Below are 19,251 nucleotides of genomic sequence, written 5' to 3' on the forward strand. Positions count from 1 at the left end.
GTGGGGCTTGGTTTTATGCTACCTGTGAGATCTGGGTTTCAAGCATCTTGTTGTGAGTGATTATCTAATCAACCTTGGTTCCTAATTGCGTTATAAGTTCGTTTACGTGAATGTTCTGGTTTAGGAATTCTTTATTTTGCTGAGTCTGGCCCGATATAAAGCTTTCCATGATCTTCTCAAGGTTAGACTTCTGGGGCACAACTTGCATAGGTTGGTTTGGTTTTTGGGCTTGATAACCTTGCAGTCTCTGAGGTGCATGATTTTGGATAGGGTTCTGGTTTTTATAGGAGAAATTCGGATGATTCTTCCATCCAGAGTTGTAAGTGGTTGAAAATGGGTTACCTTGGGCGTAATTCACTTGGTGGATATTTAATTCGTTCAAAAGATTACACTCCGCCGATTCGTGTCCTTTAGATCCACAGAGTTCGCACTCTATGTGGACTACTGCTACAGTGTTAGTGTTTGTAGACATATGTTCGATCCTAAGGGCTAAAGCGTCCATTTTCGCTTACATCATGTCTAGAGATCTTACCTCATGTATTCCACCTTGGGTCTCCTTTTTCTCTATCGATGCTCGTTCTGTTCCCCATTGATAATGGTTTTGGGCCATATCCTCAATTAGGTCACAAGCTTCCGGATAAGGTTTGTTCATCAGTGTGCCGCCTGCGGCAGCGTCGATGCTCATCTTGGTGTTATAATGGAGTCCATTGTAGAAGGTATGAACGATCAGCCATTGTTCTAGGCCATGGTGTGGGCAGACTCTTAATAACTCTTTATATCTCTCCGAATCTTCGAAAAGCGATTCTCCTTGGTTTTGAGCAAATCTAGTTATTTGGTTTCAAAGAATATCAGTCTTACTAGGGGGGAAATATCTAGCAAGGAATACTCTCCTAAGGTCTTCCCAGGTAGTTATTGAATTAGTTGGAAGTGAATCTAGCCATGAACGTGCTCTATCCCTGAGGGAGAAAGGAAATAATCTTAAACGGATCGCATCAGGTGAAGCTCCGTTAGATTTAAAGGTGTCAGCTAGTTGGATAAAAACTTTTAAATGTTGATTTGGGTTCTCAGTAGCGAGACCCGCGTATTGGTTTTGTTGCACTAATTGCAACAAAGACGGTTTTAGTTCGAAATTGCTAGCATGTATAAGGGGGTTCACTATACTCGAACTAGGTCCCTCATCAGAGGGTTGGGAGAATTCATTAAGAGGTCTCCTATCGCGATTCTCGGCCATAACTTTCTTAATTCGGATGAGTAAGAGGCGCTTACGAGTATAACATTCGGGTTCCACTAAAGGATCTACTAAATTTCCGGTACTACGAGTTCTTCGCATTTACCGGCTAATAATGCCCTAGTCTATACGGTGTAACAACAGGGTACGAAATTTGATGAAGTTGGTCCCCGGCAACGGCGCCAAAAACTTGATCGTTGTTGATTCGCAAGTGCACGAATAACGTCAAAGTAATATAAAAGAATATCGATCCCACAGAGACCAATCGTCAATCTATCGATTACTATCGTTACACTGTTTATCTAAGGCGGTATAAAAGAGATATTGGGTTTGCAAAATAACGGTAAAAAATAAATGCAGGTAAAGACAGGTTGAATGTAATTCACGTCAGTTAAGTGATGTTTCGATTGTCTAAATAGAACTACTTATGAGGCAATATTTTCTACTCTTGAAAAGAATCCATTTAACAGGAACTATCGCTTTCGCGTATTCAAAACTGAGTTTACCCTTAAATTAAGGCCTTTTATCGTCACTTATAAAAGGTGCGCAGAACGCTAAAGTAGTAAACCTATTTTTAAGAAATGAGACTCGTAAACTTAGTTGAAAAGTGATTTTGATTTGGAAAGTTTACCCAAGGAGTTTCCTGATTTTAAACCTATCAACGCGTCCGAAAACAGTTTCAAAAATAGTTTTTCCTTAAAGTGATAAAAATTCCTAGTTACTAAGCCAGGGTGCTTTCGCACTCCTTGAATAATTAAAACTAACCAAGTTTGTTTTAACAAACTCAAGTTAAAAATCAAAACAGCCTTTAAGGTATTTCTACAGATTTCAATATGTGAAACATTACTTTAACCGCGATCCTTACATTTTAACCTTTAAAAGATTTAGCCAGAAATGGTAACACAAACGAACACAACGGTGTTAATCATGATGAAAAGTTTGTTTTAGAATGTGAGGCGTGGAGAGCGAGTAAAGTGCGTAAAGTAAATAAAGTAAAGCGAGTGCGGAAAATAAATAAAGTAAAGCGAGTGCGGAAAATAAATAAAGTAAGGCGAGTGCGGGAAATAAATAAAATAAAAGCGATGCGGGAAATAAATAAAATAAAAGCGATGCGAGAAATAAATAAAATAAAAGCGATGCGGGAAATAAATAAATAAAGCGATAAATAAGAACCTGCTCCAAACGGAGGCTTCAATTCTGGTACAAAAATAAACCTCCGACTCCTAAAGCTAAAGACGACAGCAACTCGAAGTGACCCAACTCAATCTCACAAAGGTGCGATAACCCCCCGATGTGACGGATTATCGCTATTACAAATGATAAATATATGCTTAGTGTTGTAAACCTAAGTTGGATCATTAGAAAACGAAATGGAATGAGCTATTTATAGATATTTTCAGCAGTTTGTAAAGACCATGGTGCCCTCCAACTTCCCCTTAGTGGGAACGTGATTTCCAAAGGTGGCGCCCGCCATCCCTTCATGGCGCCCGCCATGTGTGTAAATGGGGTGGATCATGGGAACGTGGCAGTTACCTCCTAGTTGAGGGCTGATGACTCATGGCTTCCCCTATAGCGGGCGCCATGTGCAACGCCATGTGTGTAATTTCGCCGAAAAACCCTAATTTTAGGTCTTTTTGCTTTGTTTCTTCCAAAAGAGTCCGAAAGTGCTAAATATATGAAAACAAGATAAAAGAGAGCATAATACAAACAAAATGATAATAAAGTCCTAATAAACATGTGAAATCCGAGTAAAAAACATGGTGTAATTCGGTGTGATCAAATTCTCCCACACTTAAACCTTTGCTTGTCCTCAAGCAAAACTCTTTATAGTTTATGCAAGAAAATTAGTATCAACTAGAGTTTATTCGAGGCAAAAAGACTTACGAGTTCGTTAAAGGGATGTATCGATAGGTACTAACGAATCGAACTAAGGGTATTGTAGTGACACTTCCCGCAATTGCGGTCGTAGGCTTCGTTCCTATACAAATCAATCACCATTACCCCACCATACCTAAGCCTTCTTTTTGTTTTCTTAAAGTCTTTTTCATTCAAGTGCAATCACATTAAGCCTGTTAGCCGTACATACTCATAGTAAAATGACCGGTTAGTGATTATGATCTTAAGCATGAGGCTCTGGTACATAAGTTAGTGTAACCCTTTTATTCAACCTAATTTGCAGTTGTGGGGGATTGGATCATAATCCACCCTACCAAGTTCAGCACCAGATACCTCTGAACCAACAAGCAAATAGGCTTATTATTTTATTTTTCTATGCATTGGGGCTCCGGTACATAAGTTGGTGTAACCCCTTTATTCAACCCAATTTGCAGTTGTGGGGGATTGGATCGTAATCCACCCTACCAAGTTCAGCACCAGATACCTCTGAACCAACAAACAAATAGGCTTATTATTATTTTTTCTTCTGCATGTCCCGCATCTTTTTTATTTTGCTGGGTTAAATGACTGTATGAGAGTCACCTAGCCCGGATTTTCATGCGATTTGAGAACAAAGCAAGAATTTTTGTGATCATTCACTTATTTTCATCGGTCCCCTACGTAGAGCATGCTTAAGCCGGAGCTGACTGCTAGGATAAACTACTTAAGGACTTATCTGGAACAAAAACTATGGCTATAGCATATGGGCTATCGGGATCGACTCTTATAATCATGAACCCTAAGGTGTTAAGACAATACCGATTTTTAGAAAAAGTTTTACCAAGTCTTTTACATCCTATTATAAACCTGTCTTATAGCCTGAATGTTCAAGATGTATTGTTTTCTTGGCTAATTTTTTTTTGTAAGGTTAATGAAATGGGGGAAATAAGGATACACTTACACAGATGAATCGTCAGACACATGTTATTTTATTGAAAGGGAAAAACAAGCAACTAAAATAAAAAAAAACATACTAGAAATGAAAGAAAACGGTAAAAAGCGATAAAATTAAAGGAAAGCGATAAAAAGCAATAAAAATAAAGGAAAGATGAAAAGCGATAAAATCTCCTCCCACACTTAAACCGAACATTGTCCTCAATGTTTAGATATGAGATAGAGTAGGAGTAACCTGGAAGAGAGAGAGAGAGAGAGAGAGAGAGAGAGAGAGAGAGCTAGGGGTGAGCACCGATACCGTCACCGTCACCGCCCTGGTCAGGATGCCTGGGTCGACGATGTTTGGATCGAGTACTAAGTCCTTCCTACAACTGTTGAGAGCGACCTAGGAGAGATCCTTGGGTGGCCTCGATGAGAGCGAAGTGACGCTCATTAGACAGTTGCATGAGTTGCTGCTCATTAGTGATCGCAAGCAAAGACTCAGTGACAGTCTGATGCGCTTGCTCACTACGTTGCTGGGAAGCTACCATAAAACTCATATTGTCGGACAGTTGTTGGTGTATGGTGTTCAGGAGGGTATCACGCCTTTCCTCACGAGCCAGGTGCTCGCGCCACATCTCCTCGGTGATGTAGAAACCGAAAGTGGTACCTGCAAAAGGGTTAGAGAAAGAAAGTGCGGTGTGTGCAAGTGATGCAGCAGGAATATCATGAGCTGCTGACTGGTCGCGCCGGTCATACTCATCATCGGTCGCCTACCCTTCGTCCATAGGAATGTTAGGTGGCAAAGGTCCGGTAAAGGGTGGAGCATCAAGATTGTATGTCCAGCTCCTTGCATGTCGCACATCCGTACGCTAAGAGCAAGGTAGGACAACACTGGGTACAATTGCACCATATATCATGAAAAATTAAAGAGAGAACTTTAAAAAAGGTACTAATTGATTATGGAGCTAGTGTGAGTCTGATGCCGTTATCAATCTATCACAAGTTGGGTATTAAAAATGTCAGTGATAGAAAGACAAATCAGAATTTTACGGATCACTCGAGAAAGGATGCATATGGTATAATATAAGACGTACTGGTGACAATAGAGGACTTGAGTTTCCCTATTGATTTTGTGATCCTAGACATACCTGAAGATGAAGAGACACCCGTCATTCTTGGTCGACCTTTCATGCAGACAAGTCGATGCAATCTCGACATGGACCAGGGCACAATAACCTTACAAGTTTTTGATAAATAAATAACATTGAATGCTATCGAAAACAGGGATCTTAAGGTAGAAAAAGATCATCACTATCAAGTAGGATTCATCAGGACAGAGGTGAGAAGGCAAAGTAACGTACCGACATCAGAAAAAGATGCATATGGGCCTTCTCAAGTATCACCACCTCCATTAGAAACTCCAACTCATAGTTCTAGTCCAAACAAAAAAGGAAATAAGTAAAAGCCTTATCCTCAAGGAAGAGGAACTTGACTGGTAAAGAATGTTTACCCACACGGATAGTGTGGTAAACCGTTGAGCCATGCGATGTTAAACGAAGTGCTTCGTGGGAGGCAACTCAGGCATTTTTATTTCTAATTATTGTAACGCCCCAGACTGCTTTCGAGATTATCGACTGACCCACAAACCAACATGGGTCTTTTCAGCATGTTATGTCCTTACTCACACGCTTTTCGGGAAACTTCCCATAAGGTCACCCATCCAAATACTACTCCAAGTCAAGCACGCTTAACTATGAAGTTCTTATCTGTTGGGATACCGAAAAGAAAATGCATCTTATTAGTATATGTAGTACCAATTAATCCTTATAAGTCTTCCTTCAACCATGTAGTCCCATGTCTGCACAGTTTCAAGATCCCTCTCATTCCGATGTGAATTCAATTTTTTCCCTAGAAGTTGTTAGGAGTGTCTCATTGTCATGCCGCGTGCACCGACAACCACTCCCTCGCCCTCGGGTGTAACATGTAACCATTTTTTGGCCTCTCTGGCATTACATGCCCATAAGCTTTCGCTTGATTCGCCCCGAACCACATCGTACTCTGAGAGGTTTGGCTCTGATACCATTTGTAACGCCTTAAACTGCTTTCAAAATTATCGATAGACCCCACAAACCAACACGGGTCTTTTCAGTATGTTTTATCCTCACTCACACGCTTTTTGAGAAACTTCTCAAAAGGTCACCCATCCAAATACTACTCCAAGTCAAGCACTTTTAACTATGGAGTTCTTATATGTTAGACTATCGAAAAGAAGATGCATTTTACTAGTATAGGCAGTACAAATTAATCCTTATAAGTCTTTGTTCAACCATGCAGTCTCATGCCTGCACAGTCTCAGGATCCCTCTCATTCCAATGTGAATTCAGTTTTTTCCTAGAAGCTGCTAGGAGTGTCTCATTATCATGCATCGTGCACTGACAACCACTCCCTCGCCCTCGGGTGTAACATGTAACCACTCGTTGGCCTCTCTGGAGTTACATGCCCACTAGCTTCCGCTTGGTTCATCCCCAAACCACATCATATTGGGAAAGGTCGGGCTCTGATACCATTTGTAACGCCACATACTGCTTTCAGGATTATCGACTGACCCCATAAACCAACACGGATCTTCTCAGCATGTTTTTTCCTCACTCACATGCTTTCCTGGAAACTTCCCAGAAGGTCACCCATCCAAATACTACTCCAAGTCAAGCTCGCTTAACTATGGAGTTCTTGTCTGTTGGGCTACTAAAAAGAAGATGCGTGTAACACCAGAGAGGCCAAATAGTGGTTACATGTAACACCTGAGGGTGAGGGAGTGGTTGTCTATGCATGAGGCATGACAATAAGACACTCCTAACAGCTTCTAGGGGAAAAACTGAATTCACATCTAAATGAGAGGGATTTGGAGACTGTGCATGTATGAGACTGCATGGTTAAAGGAAAGTTTATAAGGATTAATTGGTATTATCTATACCAACAAGATGCATCTTCTTTTAGGTAGCCTAACAGATAAGAACTCCATAGTTAAGTGTGCTTGACTTGGAGTAGTATTTGGATGGGTGACCTCTTGGGAAGTTTCCCGGAAACCGTGTGAGTGAGGACAAAACATGCTGAAAAGATCCGTGTTGGTTTGTGAGGTTAGTAGGTAATCCTAAAAAGCAGCTTGGGGTGTTACAAATGGTATCAGAGTCAAACCTCTCCTAGTACGATGTGGTTCGGGGATGAACCAAACGGAAGTTGGTGGGCATGTAACGCCAGAGAGGCCAAAGAGTGGTTACATGTTACACCCGAGGGCGAGGGAGTGGTTGTCGGTGCACGAGGCATGACAATGTGATACTTATAGCAACTTCTAGGGGGAAACCAAATTCAGATCAGAATGAGAGGAATCCTAAGATTGTGCAGGTATGGGGCTGCATGGTTGAAGGAAGGCTTATAAGGATTAATTGATACTACCTATACTAACAAGATACATCTTATTTTCGGTAGCCTAGCCAATAAGAACTCCATAGTTAAGCGTACTTGACTTAGAGTAGTATTGGGATGGGTGACCTTCTGAGAAGTTTCTCGGAAAGCGTGTGAGTGAGGACAAAACATGTTGAAAAGGCTCGTGTTGGTTTGTGGGATCAGTCGATAATCCTGAAAGTAGTCGGAGGCGTTACAAATGGTATCAAAGTCAGACCTCTCCCAATACGATGTGGTTCTGGGACGAACCAAACGGAAGCTGGTGGGCATGTAACACCAGAGAGGCCAAAGAGTGGTTACATGTTACACCCGGGGGCGAGGGAGTGGTTATCGGTGCACGAGGCATGATAATGAGACACTCCTAGAAGCTTCTAGTGAAAAACTGAATTTACATCGGAATGAGAGAGATCCTGAGACTATACATATATGGGACTGCATGGTTGAAGGAAGACTTATAAAGATTCATTAGTACTACCTATACCAACAAGATGCATCTTCTTTGTGGTAGCCTAACCAATAAGAAATCCATAGTTGAGCGTACTTGACTTGGAGTAGTATTGGGATGAGTGGCCTTCTGAGAAGTTTCGCGAAAAGTGTGTGAGTGAGGATAAAACATGAAAAGGCGCGTGTTGGTTTGTGGGGTCAGTCGGTAATCCTGAAAGCAGTATGAGGCGTTACAATTATTGTATATGTTTGTTTGTTATTTTAGGTCTGCACAGTGCCTTGCATATAAAAGGGCGAAGGTAGTCACATAAATGCGGGAGTTGTACCGGGAGGAAAAACTGTATCTGAAAATAAGAGAGAGAGAAATGTCTTAAGGAGAAACCAACAACCTGACACGGCCGCCCATGTCATCTGACACGGCCTGTGTCAGGGCCAGGACAAAGGGCTGCAAGTTGAGAATTACAACATCCTAACACGACTGCCTGTGTAAGCTGGCACTACTCGTATCAAGAGCACTGAAGGAATGAATGAAATCAACATTGGCAGAAGCCTGACACGGTTGCCCGTGTCAGCTGACACGGCCCGTGTCAGGACCATTGAAGACCACACCCTTGAGAGTTGGATAGACAATGGCCTGATACAGTCACCCGTGTTAGCTGACACGGTCCATGTCAGGCCTGCGGATTTGAAAAATATTGAAAAAACTTGGACTTTGTGTGGGGTCCACCCATCATTAAAACCCAATACCTATTCATTACACCCACTTAACCCTTCCCAAAAATCTGATGTGATTCACTTTCCACTCATTATCTCTCACTAATCTTATCTTCTCCACCATCTCTCTCTAAAAAAAACCCTACCTTCCATTAACACCCCATCAAAAAGCTTCCTCCTTTACCACCACAACAAACCTAAATCATAAACTCCCTTCACGAATTCTTCTCCATTTTTCGCCCTCATCACACCTACGGTGTCCGTTTTCTCTAATTTCAATTTCGAATTTCTCTTCCTTTTTGCAGGTACAAAAATGCCCCCAAGAAGGATTGTTCAAGGGAAGCAATAAATGACTGAGACCTCGAGGCCACGAAAAAGGAGTTGCCGTAATCCGAACCCGCACAACATTGTCTTCGACAATCCGGAGTAGGAGGAACGATATGTCATTCATAAAAAGAGGAAGCTAACCCCCACCAGGTATATGTGCAAACAGACCCTTCATGATTTAGGCCTAAAAATTGAATTTGACAGGATGTTCCATTTGCTGGGTATGCTGGATTTCATGAGCCTCGAAACGCCGACCTGTGAGCGCATCCCGCTCGAATTTTTGAGCATACTCGAATTCCAACTAGAGAAGCGGTGGATTAACATGATGAGGTACTATTATGGTACTCTCCGATTCCGCCTTTTTAATAATTATCATGAGCTTTATGTTGAGGAGTTAGTTGGTATTCTCCGACTCTCACTGTACGGACCTGGTGCGGTCTCTGACGGGTTTTCTCCACAAGATTTATGGACTGCCATTACTGGGAGGATTGATTACACATCAAAAGGTGCAAAAGCCTCCAGCATTCAGAACCCGTGCTTCCGACATGCCCCAAAAGGTCTAGCGTACACTCTGTTTGGATGGGGTGATAGTACGGGCGTGACAACTCAGCCGAAGTTATTCTTCCTGTACTCGATGGCACAAAACCAAGCCATCAATATTGCTGCCTTTGCAGCTGATTAGTTGGGGAGAGTTGGTCTGGCAGATTCCGGTGGTATTTCTGTTTGGGGCATGATTACCCAAATTGCTGAACATTTTGGGTATCATGCGGTTTTTCTTGAAGACACCACGGTGGCAAGTAAGACAAAAATTGATATGGCAACTCTCATCCAACAAGGTATGATTTCTGTTGCACATGGTTATTACTCTGTTCTTATCCATAAAAGGTTTATCATTGCACCTCCTAATCCTGACAGAGTAACTATTGCTGATTGTGCTAATTGGTTGTATGTGAGTGTTGACCCTGATACAGAGGAAGGCTACGATGCTGAAAATCTAATTGCAAATGAACAGGTTGCAGGTGAATAAATGAATAAAGGCGAGCAGCATCAGGAGCCGTTTGTACCCCCTCCCCAAGAGCCATTCCATCAGGGCATTAGGTCTTCATCCGTGAATCACAACCAGTGGGCATGGGTACAAATCGAGCTCGGTGACCTTAGGACCAAGCAATCAAGACAAGGTATCGAGAAGGCTCGACAAGGGGCGGTTTTAGATGAGATGAACCTGATGATGCGACAGTTGATGTTGCACTTTCTGCCCCAGCCTCCTCAGTAAGGCACTATGAGTCACCCTTCTTCTATATTGTTCTAAAACATTTAGGCCAATGTTTAGTTCAACTGTGGGGGAGGTTTTATTATTCTTTTTGTTTTATGTTTTTTATTTTATTTTATTATTTCCCATTTTTTACTGTTTTACATTTGGTTTGTTTTTACTGTTGGGTATCATTTGTTGCATGTATTTCAGGTTCTTGGTGTTATTGTTGGATTAGGTGATGACCATTAATGGTAGTGGATGAAATAAGCACTCCACTTACTATTTCTTGTTGTGAAGGATCTTTCCAAAAAGTTGATACTGTTGAAGAAAATATCAGACGCAACTTCTCAAGCTCGACTAACGTAGGTTCCATGTGCATGCTGAGTTGAGTAAGAAGCCGCACCATACTAGAAGTACTGGAGATTCTGTCAAGATTTACCTAACATGGTGAGTGCATAAAAAGCCAAACACATTTATCATCATGTGCGAGATTCAGGTATGTCTTTATCACTCTGAGTTTATGTAAGTTCTCTTGGAATATCACTGCATATATACACACATTGAGGCACGCTATTTGAATAATAGCCCAGAGCCTTTCTAGCCACCCCTTTAATATTATCCCATGTTAACCCCGTTTGAGCATGTACCCTTTGTTTGTTTATATAACCACATGAATGTAACCCGCGACCCAAACACTTCCTTACCCTGTTCAGAGTCAATTTTATGTCTTTAGGCTGTGTTAAATTCTAAGTTTAGGGTAACCCCATAAGCATCTAAAAGTAAGGTGAGTGCAGAAAAAAATTAAGAAAAACGACCATCGAAAAAAAAAAGAAAAAAAAAAGAAAAAAAATTCTTCGAAGGTACGAGAAAAGCACTCGCCGAATGAGAAACACTCAGTTGAAAAAAAAAAGAGAAGAGAAAATCAAAGAAAAAAAAGAGAACTGAGCAATACAAACTGAAAAAGAAAATAATTAGAAATGAGATGTACAACAAACACAGTGAAAAGAATAATGACATTGACTTTGAACTCAAACCACTTGTTTTCCCTTTTGTTTGTATTTACCCCACCGTAACCCAAGCCCCATTACAATCCAAAAGACCTCAAAAAGTGTGTGTTGTGTGTAGTTGATACGAAAGAAGAAACTATTTAAATTTATGAGTTGATATTGCATATTCTGAAATGTGAGTGTAAACACTTTAACCCGAAGAGACTTGGTGAAAGTGTGATATAAGCTGACAGGTGAAGAGGTACGTCAATGTGGAAGTGCAGCGGAAAATTCATTAGGAAAAGCAGGGACTATGAAAGGGAGAATGAAGGTGTTGGAGAAATATCCCAACAGTATTGCGGTAAGAATTCAATTTTGGGAAGTGACACACTTTGTCGTGTAGAACATTACTTGAGGACAAACAATGAGCTAAGTTTGGGATTGTGATCAATCACCATTTTCACTATATTTTCATTACTTATTCAATAAGAAGCCAAGGATTCTGGAATACTTTGTGCGCATTATGGTACCTTTTGAGTTAGTTTTCATTTCCGTAAGTTATTTAAGCATTTTATCAATTTTTAGTTTTATTTTGTGTTTTCGGGATTGTATGCTTTGGTTGTCTGTGTTTATGCCCTCTAGGTCCACGTAGAATATCCAACGGACTCAATGCAAGAAAATGGAAGGGTTCGGCGTTCAAGGAAAGGAGATTTTTTAGTATAGGAGGCCAGACATGGCCACCCGTGTCACTTGACACGGGCCATGTCAGTAGGAAGGAAAATTAAGAACAAGAAATAGCCAAGACATGGGCCTGACATAGCCACCCGTGTCAGCTGACACGGCCCGTGTCAGGTCACCTGGAACGTGTTAGGAGAGATGGATAAGGTAGGGAGCTGACACGGCCACCCGTGTCAACTGACACGGGCCGTGTCAGCCTAGGCACAAAATCTTCCAATTTTTGGGTTTCTTACCCGGGCTTGAGCAGCAGGGACGTTTTGGGGCTTAAGAATGGTTAGTACTCAGATTACCAAAGAGGTTCATTCCATTTGTGGCAAGCCCAAGCTTAAGGTTTCTTGGCTCAAGACCAAAATCCAGAAACAATAAATCAATTTTCTTCTATTGCAAAGAATCAACTACATGGCGAATATTTCTATCACATTTTATTTCATCTGCATGCCATCTAATATTCTTTGCATCATTCACATGAGTAAAAAGTATCTTTAAAATTGAAATTATTGGCAAGTACCATAACACTTTAGAAGGAGGACACTTCTTACTAACATTGCCATTGTCATCATCATTGTCGTTCTTCAACTTGAGGCGCGACTCACCATATTTTGGACATTGATCCAAATTTTCATACTCTTTCCTGTATAATATGCAATCATTAGGATATGCATGTATTTTTACATACTCCAAACCCATTGGACACAATATCTTTTTGGCCTCATAATAACAATCTGACAAGTTGTTATCTTATGGTAGCATTTGTTTCAAAAAATCAAGCAATTATGTGAAACTTTTATCCGACCACCCACATTTTGCCTTCAGATTAAACAATTTTAACAATGCAGGCAATCGTGTAAAACTGGTGCACCCCTTATATAAAGGCACATCTTTTTCACTATATAAGTATCGTAACTATGGGCTTTCATATAAGATGATTATCCAATATCACAGATCATATCTTCTAGTCAATCATCCATATCTTCATCCTCTTCATCCATTTGTGACATCGCATTTCGATTATTTCTAGTGGCAAATATGTAACATATCCATGGGAGGGTACACGATTTATATCAGTGTTCTGATTCATGTGGATATGTGACTTATCCTAGCGACATGAATGAAGAATATATGATTTATCACAATATTTAACTCAAGGATATTCGATGATTCCTGATGCTCTGAGTAGAGCAATATATGATCTATTATGATATTCTCAATGATGGACATATGATTTATTCATGGGAGGATATGTGATTTATCTTGGTAATCTCGTCATACGAATATGTGATTTATTTATTGATTCAGTCATATGTGTTATGATTTGACCTAGTACCCATCACAAAAACATGTCATCTATCATAGTGAGTAAGTAAATGGAATATGATTTGTTCGGGTCTAGCCAATAGAGGAATATGTGATTTACAATGATACTCTGATTTGTGGGTATGGTGGTTTATCATGTAATCATGTCAAGTTCACAAGTACGAGATTGTTGATATTAGAATGTGGATGAAAGATGACCTTGAAGGGATATGAGATTTTCCTATTAGTTGATTTTGGGACATGAGAGAATACCATGATGGGTAGTGATAGATTATATGGTTTAGTTCAGGCATCCACTGAGATTAATATCTCACCCCACATTGTTCTCTTAATTTTTTCTTCAGATGGGCAGGTGCATGGGTTAGATCTGTTGGATCGTATTGCTGTCGCGATTAAGATTTATGTATGAAAGACACCGTATCTATTAAACTTGTTGAATTGGGAAAAAAATTAGTCCAGTTCCATACTATAATTTCTAATTTAGAGTCCGTTTGTTTTAGCTTTTTTTTTAAAACGATTTTTCTAGTGTAACATAATTTTGTATTAAAAAAATTTATAAAGAAACTTTTCATTAAGCCTTCAAATTAAAATTTTATTTGAATAGTTATTCTTAAAATGTTATTTTAGATATTTCATCATCTTATTGAAACTTTTTTTGAATATCAAAATTAAAAAAAAAATCACTTTATTTTGAAGTTATATCAAATAGTTTTTCATAAAGTTCATTTTTGAAATACATCTTTTTAAAAAATTATGATTTCGACTATGTTTTAAACTTCAATAATGCATGTTTATATTATAAGATGTTTAAATTAGTCTTTTAATTTAAAAAAAAACAGATATAAGAAAACTTATAATATTTTAAAAAACCGTTTTACAAAATCTATTTTTAAAAATATTAAAAAATATTTTTTTTTTAAAGTTAAAACAAACACCCCTTATTCCTTATTCCGTATCAATAGTTAATAATGTGATTGTTATTCTAAACATGTAATTACAGTATTAGTATTACATGTAATTCAAAACTCAAAAATCTATTATATTCATGATCAGAGTTACCGGTGTAATTGTTTTCTATACATGTATTGTTGGTTCTTTAAGAAAAGTATATACATCTTTGAGAGAAGCATATTCAAATAAACTCACATTTTTAAGAGATGCATATTTAAACATTATTTTTGTCAATAATAATATAAATTTTAATATTACTTATGCTTTGGAGATATTAAAAAGTTTAAAGGGTAAAGATACTAGGAAGTGTAACTAACGAACATATAATAATAACGAAGAAGAAAAGACAACTATATGAGATGTTTTTAGAATCATTTCATTAATAAGTCTTTCACAAAAGTGGTCACTAAGCAAAAAAGAAGAAGCATAACACAAGTTGGTTATAAACCCTTTCAAGGGTTAGAAAAGATGGAGGAAGGAAAGTTATCCAAAAATCACCATGGGATTTTGTGTGGTACGATGAAGAGAAAGATATGAAAGATCTAAGAGATGCCAACTTCAACCATAAGCGGAGAGAGTAATAAAGCAGCTCATATGATTGCTAGGGTTTCAGTTGACTTGGCCCAGGGTAGGTTAGATATTGGACTCGGGGTCTAAATTGTTATACATAATGTAAATCCAATTTTTTGGAGGGAATTCTTAATGCATCCTATATGTTTCTTACATAGCACGCGGATTTTCTAAAGTGTTTCCAATTTTCGATGATGCGTCTCTAGACGTATCAAATTCTGATTAAATATTAAAATTTAAAACGTATATCATTGATCACACTCAGAAGTCATTCTATAACTTAAAATATTCCGGAGATACATCTCCTTTTATTTTACGGAGATACATCTTCGTAACTTATCAGAACATAATTGTTCATGCTATGTTTTGTTTATGTTTGGTCATATGAAGATTTAAACCATACAAGTGATCCGCAAAAAATGACGTACGTAAGTACAGATGGTCCAAAAATGTCATATATAATTAAAAGTTTGGATCACACAAATTATCAATAATGACTTTGCAAAGATGAAATGAAAATGACAAAGAAACACTAAAATACCAATAATTATTATCGTCAATAGTGTGACGATGCTTGTGACTTGCTTCGTCTTCCACATACAACCCTCTCTCAACTTCGAGTACAGGTGGACCAAACAAGTGGGGCCCCAATTGTACTCATGGATCCGCTCGAAATCCAAGAAGTATCGTAGGTAGACGGCATCTATATAAGTGACACCCATGTCCAAAAAAATGGCATTGCCAACCAAATATATCAAGTATGCTCTCATAGCATGCGGTATGTGGAGCCCCACCTGCTCGTCATCACCTGTGGCCTAATGTGCTATATGTAGCTCATATGTATATATCTTCTTCAGGTATTCAAACCTAGCATGAGCTCCCCTGGTCCTATCCAACTCCTCATTTGCCTCCCCTAGGTTAGCCCCTATATAGTCTACCATCTTCTGATGTGCCTCGCCTTTGGTAATCCTCTCATGATCTAGGAGTCGCCCCCTGATCGGAAGATGTCATAAACACGAGACATCGTCGAGTGTGATAGACATTTCACTAAGCGGGAGATGAAATGACGAGGTCTCTGAGTGCCATCTCTCCACGGATGCATTAAGCATCTCGTGGTTTACCGTAGTATAACCGATCATGCACAAGTCCTTTAGGCCAGATAAGGACAAAACCCCTGAAACCAATCCTCATTTGGATGAGGCAAGCCAATAATCTTTAGCATATGGTTAATAAATTTTTGCGGATCACACTCCTAAAAAAAATCAATGTCAGACATTTGTCAATTAAAATTAACGTAAACAAAAAAAAGAATGAATTCAACTAATACTACCTCTCCTTCCCAGATATGTATGGCAATATGGTCTGGGTACAGAGGAAGTAATGAAAAATCAAAAATGCCTCCTCCAAATGCTTCTAGCTCAGCATCCGCAGCAGCCTCACCCTCCAGAGGTGGCACTGGATCAGCAACATCAAGAGTAGGAGGTGGCGCAAACTCAAAAGCATCTACATTAGAAGGTGGCACTGGTGAATCAGGTACCTGGCGCCTGCGGAAGGATGGAGGGAGTGATGCGTCAGATGGTGAATCCTATCTTCTACGGGAAGAAGAAGATGAAGTGGCATGAGGAGTAAGATAAGCCCCATAAGTAGATGGTTCTTCATGACCAGGGGGACTAGGAGCCTCTGAAACTTGCTGACTTTTCTCCCGCCACACTAATGTGTGTCGAGAAACCCTTTTATGCCTTAATCTATCGTGTCTATCAGTCATTACGCTTGTAAGTTAAAGTAAAGCAGAAAATTAGTGAGGCAAACAACACCACAAGCAAGAAAAAAAAGTACTGACAAAATTCCAGCGGAATCTGGGAAACTAAAACGCTGAAAAATTCTGGAGATGCATCTCTGGAATTTTCTGCAACTCAGAAGTTGCGTCAATAGCGTCAATGTACCCCATGAAGTCCCAAAAAACATGCTTTGATCATCCTTTTCATCCAACCAACATCTAATACACTATGTCTAAATTATCTTAAATGATATTTTTACTCATTTCTAACCTTAAGCAACTATATTTACTCATTTACACAAAAACTCAAAAAACATACAAAATTGATGTTTCTGATGTTTTTCTGATGTTACAGATATTGATTGAAGTTCTCCTGAACATTGTTGATTGAGTTTTGACTTGGTGTAGAGAAAAAAAGTTGTGAGAGCTTGAAGTTGAGTTTGAGTCAAATGAGAAATGGGGAAGGAGAAGGGTGTGAAACGATTTAACCTTCAAAATATTCTATAGATGCATATCCGGAATATTTTAACGTTTACTGAACTTTTTGGTCAAAGATATTATTGATTTTTGAACATAATTGAATAAGTCACTAAATGAAAATTAGACTGGTTTTTTTTAAGCATTTGACTGAATTTATTAAAGGTGAACAGTCTGATATCTTTGAATTAGTTAAATATTGATATTTTCAATTCAACCAATCAAACAATATAATTTTATAATTTCACTTTATTTTATTTTATTTTATTTTAAAATAAATTAAAATTTTAAACCAATTTGTTTTAAAGATACCAATACCCAACTTAAACTCATAGGTAGTAAATAATTTATCTTTGATAAATTTATTTTACTTTTAAATTAATAAATGAGAAAATAGAATATGCAGTGTCAATATGGTATAATTATACAATATCAATCACTGTGTATTACATCAAATCATATTTAAAATTTTAAAATTATTTTAACGTTATGACAAATTATTAATTTTTTATTGAATGATAATATAAAATTATTTTACAAGCATATTAATTAAATTTAAAATAAATTATTTGATTTTTAATTCATTTTTTATAAATTTGAATTTTGACAAGTTACACTAAATAACTCAAATTAATCAATAGATTAAATCTATTAAAAATGAATATAAAATTTTGGTACAATGATTATTTATTGTAAGACATGTTAAAATCAACAAAGTTTGATGTATTTGATTTTTTTAATTGTATTTCGTTTAATATATGAACGAAATAGAATAATTTTTACTCAATTAACTTTTAAAAAAGGACAGCAGAAATTATATTTTATGTTAAAATTGAATGGATTTATTATCTTTTTTACCAAATTAATGCATTAATTTATTATTAAAAATTAAAATTAAAAAAAATAAAATCTTAAAATATTTCTTTTTGACTGAAAGAAACCCATTTGTCTCAATAAATAGTCCCTAGGTGTTTGTTGATTTTCATTGAAAACTGAAAACATGGCAACCTGTATTAATCGAATGTATCTTTTCATTGTAATTGTGTGCATCGTTTCCGTTATGACTCAAGGTATTCTTAAATTTACATGTTATTTTTCTACGTTAATTTAATTTAAATTTTGATGTAAAATAATTGATCATATAATTGTATATCTATTAAAGTATATAAACAAAAAAAATCATTTTATGAGAATATTATTTTATTTTATGACGTTGTTATTGAAGTTGTCAATTGTTAAAAATGAAAAGAATGTCTTTTAAATCAATGACAATTTTTTTGTCTTCTTTCGTTTAAACCCGTAATATAATATTGAAAACATTTATAGTCAATGATACGATAATTCTATAAAAAAATTTAAATAACTCTGGTATTAATTTTTATATAATTGTAGGCACATATAAAGTGGTTGGAACAAAAGAAAGATTAAATGACGCTCCTTCGCCACAAGACTGTGAGAAACGACCTGATTTGTGTCCAGATCATCCTCAAGAATGTATTCAGAGTTGTGCACAAAAGGGTATCACTTTCGGTAGCGCTTGTCAAGGAGCCCTATGTTGCTGCGGAATATAGCATATATGTCTTTGTACAAATTTATGTACACATACTATCGTATGGCTGCTATCAAATGAAAAAATAAATACATAAATTTCACTTTATAAAATGCATCGTCCAACCACAAGTTTAAAATTATTCATTTTGTTTCTCCATCAAAAGAAGACATTCAATTATAAGGTGTTCATTGATGTGAGTTAACCTGTAAATTTATTGATTCAAATTGAACAAACTCATAAATTATTCAAACTCGCTTATTTACGGGTATGTCCAACTCAATTCACAATAATCAGTACTAATCACAATTTTTCCAAAAAAATATATCTATTTAACATCAACATTATTACTACTAGACCATGAACTTAACTAATTCTAAGATTAAATATTGTATCTGATTTCATTTTATATCATTTTCACGTTATATATTTTATTAAAATAAGGTGTTTTGTGAAATTGTCTACTAATATTAAGTGGATGAATTTTATGGACATTATATAATGTATTTCATACAAGTTGAGTGTTACAAATGAGTGTAATTTTATCGCATTGTGTTATTATTTTTTTATAATTGAAAAAAATAATATTTGAAACTCAACCTAACCCAACTCATAAATGAACAAATCGATTTTGTTTGGTTTGATTTTGAA

The 19,251-nt window shown here is 37.4% G+C and overlaps 1 long non-coding RNA gene and 1 other non-coding gene across 2 annotated transcripts; both read left to right on the plus strand.

Moving 5' to 3' along the window:
- Positions 1-740: 740 nt before the first annotated feature.
- LOC127089039 (small nucleolar RNA R71) lies at positions 741-847 on the plus strand. Its single transcript, XR_007790819.1, has one exon. It is a non-coding gene; the product is annotated as a small nucleolar RNA R71 (small nucleolar RNA).
- A 17,131-nt stretch (positions 848-17,978) lies between these two features.
- Positions 17,979-18,713, plus strand: LOC127083025 (uncharacterized). Its single transcript, XR_007788290.1, has 2 exons — positions 17,979-18,121; positions 18,444-18,713. It is a non-coding gene; the product is annotated as an uncharacterized LOC127083025 (long non-coding RNA).
- The last annotated feature ends 538 nt before the right edge of the window (positions 18,714-19,251 follow it).

This window comes from Lathyrus oleraceus, chromosome 5 (assembly GCF_024323335.1).
Source record: "Lathyrus oleraceus cultivar Zhongwan6 chromosome 5, CAAS_Psat_ZW6_1.0, whole genome shotgun sequence".
NCBI classification, from domain to species: domain Eukaryota; kingdom Viridiplantae; phylum Streptophyta; class Magnoliopsida; order Fabales; family Fabaceae; genus Lathyrus; species Lathyrus oleraceus.